This window comes from Pinus tabuliformis, chromosome 5_2, assembly GCF_031772625.1.
Source record: "Pinus tabuliformis cultivar Carrire ecotype Pingquan chromosome 5_2, CPIR1, whole genome shotgun sequence".
NCBI classification, from domain to species: Eukaryota; Viridiplantae; Streptophyta; class Pinopsida; order Pinales; family Pinaceae; genus Pinus; species Pinus tabuliformis.
The window spans coordinates 273,346,224-273,352,343 of record NC_142306.1 but is presented as its reverse complement, the minus strand read 5'-3'; positions in this window follow the sequence as shown (position 1 = coordinate 273,352,343).

Here is a 6,120-nt window from a genome sequence, read left to right as displayed (position 1 = left end):
GAAATTGGTCCCTCTATCACTCATAGACTTGATAAATCAAGGAGCTAGATTGACAGATGCTCAGGTCACCAAATTAAATCAGCTGTACATTGACTCTGACTCTATGAAGTATCCTCCTGTCAACCAGGTATACCTCAATCAATTGGGCAAAGATCTTGCAGACATGATTAGTCCCATTTTGGGCTATAATTCAATTGAATTTGTTGATCAAACTGTGCTGGTAATGATGCTCATGTTCGCTCCTAGCAAGTCTCCAATCTGCTATGACTATGCCACCTACATCTCTGATAAAATACATGAGCAGTTGATGAACTTGGCCCGAGAAAAGGTGTTCAGATACACCTCCTACATTTATCATTTGATCTTATATTATCAACATGAGAAGTTTTCTTTTGCTATCAAAAGAGTGGATGCCCAAGGCAATCCAAGGTCAGTGGTCTACTGGTCCTCTGCCTTCCACTACAGATCTCATTCTCCATACACTTACTGTGAGTTCATAGATCTCTTCATCCACCCAGCCATGTCTATGCTGATGAGTTCACCTCCTCCAAGGCTCACTGATGAAATGCAAAGGATCCTTCAGTTATCCAAATCATACAGCATTGGGGACTGGTACTTCTACCAGAACCACACAGTCATCAGGATCTATGGGTGTGAACTGCCTCCCTACAGATTGCCCAAGTATGTGCCCATGAGATTGTTTGCCCTGGAATACTTCAGGCAATTTGGAAATGCCGATGTGCTGCACTTTTCAGGCAGAGGCAAGAAAGCACAACTGAAGGTCAGGAACCAACTTGGCCACTTTATCTACAACAAAAGGGAGGAAGGTTGGAAAGAGGCGGATAGCATGTTAGAATCCCTGGGCCTGCAAACCAGTTTCCTGTGGAAACCATATGACCCTAATCACTTCATAACTTTAAGAAGGGTCAAGTATAGACTGTCCGGTTATGATCATGTGAGGATTCCTCACATAGAAAAATATGCTAATCAAGTAAAATGGAGGAGAGGAACCCTAGAGGAGCCTGTTACACAAGAAGAGTTGAATCAAAGAGCAGTGAGAAATCTGAAAAAGATGGCTGACCTTGAACTTTGTTCACAGGTACCCACTCTTCCAAGCACACAAGTGGGAGCAGTTGCCTCGTCCTCAACTGCAAATCAGCAAGCAGCCAAGGCTAGTGAGCAAACCTCTAGCAAAGGCAAGGAAAAGGTGATGGAAACAGAACAGCCGCCTCATGAGGAGGTGCAGCAGCAACAGCAGCAGGTAGAGCAGCCACAACAGCAGGAACAACAGCAAGAAGAGGGGCAGCATGACAAAGAGCACCCATTACAGCAAGAAAGGGCAACTGAGGCCCCAATTTTCACTGAGCAGCAGGCTCAAAATACTCTGCCTCCTAGGCAAGAGACTACTATTGAAGCTTCAGTCCTCCAAACTCCACAAAAGGAGGATATAAGTAGGAAAAGGGATAGAGAGACTCCCCTCACATCATCCATAGATCAGGGAGGAAAAAGGCATAGAATGAATCCCTTCTCTGAGGAGGAAATGCCAATAGGGCAGTCTCTGGGCATGGGCCCACCTAGTAGAGAAGCATCTGCTAGCTCCTTCCAGCAGGGACAAGACAGAACAATGGGAGGAGAAGTCAGCTCCTCAAGCCACCAAAGAGAAGCTGAAGGAGGAATCAAACAGCAGTTTATTGACATTAAAAGGAAAAATGAGCCACTTAAAATACAACTCTATAATCATCTGCTGAAAATGGCTCCTACCAACCAGCAAAGACTGATGTCTGCCTATGATGTTCAGGAGGGCAAAATGATCATGAGTCATTTTATGCCAGCTGTACTACAGCCACAGTCCCCTGCAGATTATATAAGGACCAATCTTGAGGTCCTTGCCAAGGACATCCACCCAATGGACAAAATTGAATTGCACAAACAAACGGGTGAGATGGTGTATGCCTCCTTGGCAGACAAAACACTGGATAACTACAGGCTAGAAAATAGCCTAAATAATACAACTGCCCAGCTTGAGTTGGAAAGGGCATCCTCTCAAGCGAAGGATAACAGAAGTAAAGCCTTGGAGGAAATAATTATAGAACTTGGGCATGATCCCAAGGATATTAAGGCTGTACAGGCATTGTTGAAATTGAGGAATGCAGACATGGCAGCCCTTAGAAAGATGGTCAAAGTCCCAGCAACGATTCACCCACAAACTGAAGAAGTTGCTCAGCTGAGACATGATCAAGATGCCACAGCTTTGCTGGTATTCCTGTACAAACAACTAATCCAGACCCAAGAGAAGTTGGGAGAGTCAGAGGCTGCCCAGGCAGCATTGCAACAAAAGGAAGGAGGTCAAACCTCTCAGCCTCCTCCTGAAATAATCAACCTTGAGGAAGCTCCTCAAACCACTGCTCCCCCTACTCAACAAACAGAACAAGCAGCACCATCCACCTCAGCACCAGCGCCAACAACAGACCAGGCTTCAAGCCTGGACATGCAGAAACAAAGGAATGAAATCCAAGCCCTGGAAGCCCAAATGTCAGAGTTGAAAGAAGCCAGGGAAAATTTGGTTAAGTTGAATGAAAGATATGACAAATCTAAGCAAACTGTAGCAGAAAAGGGCCGGGAAATAAAGGCCCTTAAAGACAGGATAAAGGAGCTGGAGAAGGAGCTCACATTGGATAAAGTGACAGCTGAGCTCAAGACAGTGCTATGGGCCAACATTGGCCAATCCATCACTGACCAATGGCAGTATATTGAGACAATCCATGAGCAGATTGAGCTCATAGCAAAAGCACAGAGGGAAATCCAGAGATCAAGGGCATCTCTAGGCAATATGCCTGAGGTTGCCAATAGAATGATCAATGTGCTTAACAACAGAACAAGTGCTCAGTTAGCTACTATGGGAATCTCCAACAGAACTGAGACCATCCAGCTAATAAAGAGGGTCCTAACACTGAGAAGCCTAGTGCAGACACTAGAGAGAAGGACCCAGGATATGCAAACCGAGGTCAATAGATTCATGGAAAATTTTTTGGCATTGCAAAACAGAGGTCTTCCAAGCTTACTGAATAGCGCATGAAGACTACTTTCCCATGAAAACTATGCCAAGAGGGTGAACACATTTGCCACAAATTAGATCACAGAGAAGGCGAGCACCTCAGAGGAAATAGGGCCAGCAACAGGACAAAGTCTCTACAACAGAGTAGAGAACTTATTTTTTATCATGGATGAGATCAAACATCTGTTTGAAGTGCCTCCCAATTTCTATAAATACACAGAGGCAGATGAGACTTTGGATGCAATTCTCAGACATCAATTGCCCACACAGGAATGGTGGACTAAGGCAATACAGATGATATTATAAACCAGAGCCTGTAAATCAAGTTTTGTTATTTATTATTCAAATTTACAAATTATCATGCACAGGAAAACTTGAAAAGATCAGCATGCATGAAAAGGGAAGGGCTGAGCCAACTCAGCAGAACTATTCGGCCAACAAAGCACAATTGACAGCTAACAGGTAGCAGGGCCGAAAGTTACAGCACGACAGGCCATAAAGACGCATTTTTCAGAGTTAAAGCAGAACGGTCAGACCGACTCAGTGGCCTCTAAAGGCCAAAATATCTTCTGACAGGCATAAAGAGCATTTATGCTGTATTAAAAGCAGTGATAACTTCTTATCTACTGTTATGTATAAGTTGGTGAAAACATTTATTTCTCAGATGACTCAATGCCTTAGATATTTTGTATGACCGTTTGTATATATTCCCCCCTGGCATAAGCTTGCGGGGGTTGTTGTTGATTTCTCTTGAAGAGTTCTTTGCTGTAAATTTTCAGAGTTTAATACAAAGGCCGATGGAATTTCCAAAGTCTGTGTTGTCTGAAGGATTGTGATGCGATTGCTGAGTGCTACAGGATTCCTGCATGTTGTCATGGCTCAATAAGTTTCCTTTAAAACTTTCGTTATGTTCTTTCTGTTATTTTCTCATAACTCATCCATGTTCTAGATTTCACAATTAATGGCAGAGAAAAAGACTAATTCCAGGATTTATTCATAGAATACCCTGAATTCAATCTATGCTATTACAAATGTTTTCTTCAGTTATGGTTATCAAGGTGTGATTCTTAATTGCTGCACCTCTACACTGTATCTTTCACAGGAATTATTGTTTAGGAATTCAAGTCTGCTCCTTTACAATACATCTCTTTCTCACGACCTAGCTTAGTGGAAAATTCTTAACTGCTTTTCACTGGTTACACACATTTCATCATTATAACATCAAGTTTGTTTCATGAGATATTCAAAAGGCCCTGCAGTTTCAACAATCCTAATCTACCTCTCAAACAACCAGTAACCAAAGACTCCATTTCCCAATGGACTAGAATTATTTGAAGGTTTACACCTTAGGTACAGAAGACATCCCTCAACCAAAACACAAAACCAAAACTTGAACATCACAGCTAGCCTAAAATACTATCAAAACAGAGACAAATCATAAAGAGAGAGCCCTCTCTGATTACAGTTTGGCTAGAAACTGTAATCCAAAGATTGGTTAGTGGTTACCCCGGCCGTATTCCCTTGGGAGTCATAGGGAACAACCTGGGTGTTAACATAATTGGCGACTCCACTGGGGACTCCTTAAAATTTTCTAATTACTGTATATCTCCTAAATCTACAGATGAAGTCTGAATACCAGCCAGGAAGCCTTCAGGACTGTTTCTGTTTTACATTAACAGGTTCAGATAAATGCTGCTTCAGTCAATCTTCATGTTAGCTTTGAGAAATATACAACCATTCCAAAATCTTGCCTAGTCCTTACAGATATAAAAATATTCCAAAAAACATACTCAAAAAGAAGTTCAGAAGCTGGCTCCTAAAAGGGAAACCAGACACACTAGGTCAAACCCTGACCCAAATCCACCAGTAGTTTTTGACAATCCTAATACAATCCCCAAAATAATTAGGAAGCAGCAAAGGCAGGAAAATCCTAGTGATTTGAGTCCTGAGACAGCTCACCCTGAACCAGTTCCAACTCCTATCAAGGTTCTATTTCGGTCTACTCCTGTTTCCCCCAGTTCACCATCTACATCTCAAAGCCCTCCTTTCACATCTTCACCCACTGCACATATCCCCTTGACCAACACTCTAGGTGCTGCTGCACCTGTTACCCCTGTGGTACACAGCGTTCCTATTATCCCAGTTGCTCCTGTAAATCCCCCAAACCTTGTGAATATGGCTAACAGATATGCACCCTTGCAGTTACCTGCTAATGCTGCAGCTCTACCCCAAGACTACCAAACTAAGATCTCATATTTTGACTCTACTGGCCCTTTCACAGCTATTCAGCATGCCAAAAGGATGCAAGATCATTTTGAGACCTATGAAATAGATGATGACAGTGTGAGAATGAGGATGTTTGTTCAAAGTCTGACTGGGGATGTAAGAACTTGGTTTAGATCCCTGAATGCAAATTCCATAACAACCCCTGATGAGCTTTATCAAGCCTTCACTAACAGATGGGAGAAAAAGAAAGATCCTCTGCACATACTTGGTGAATATGACACTATCAAAAGAGGTCCCCAAGAGACTGTTTTGGAGTATTGTGCAAGATTTAACAATGTATATAACGCAATCCCACAAAATTTAAGACCTCCTCCTGATTTGGCCTTGTACAAATTTCCTGATGGTTTTGACCCTGACATGGCCTATCAGTTGAAGGAGAGAGCCCCTGAAACCCTTGCAGATGCCCAAAAGGTTGCTGTCACAGTGGAAGCTAACCTGATCGCCAAAAGAAATAGAGCAAGGTTGGAAAAGAGAACCACCTTCAAAGAAGAACCCTCAGCCTTTGATCAAAAACTGGATGCAATACTCACTGGTATGAAGAGATTGGGTGATAGAGTGGAATCCGTTGAGAGAAAGTCATCATGGGAAGCACCACAAAACAACCCTCCTAGGAATCCAAATTTTAGGAGAACTCAAAATCCAAACGTTGGCAAGGCCAGTTCTGACCCAGACATAAGACCCCCTTTCCAAGAGAATTTTGCTGAGACTTCCACATCAAGTGAACCCAATGAAGATCCCCACATTAATTTAATGGGTTTGGATGGTGAAAGTCAAGTCTT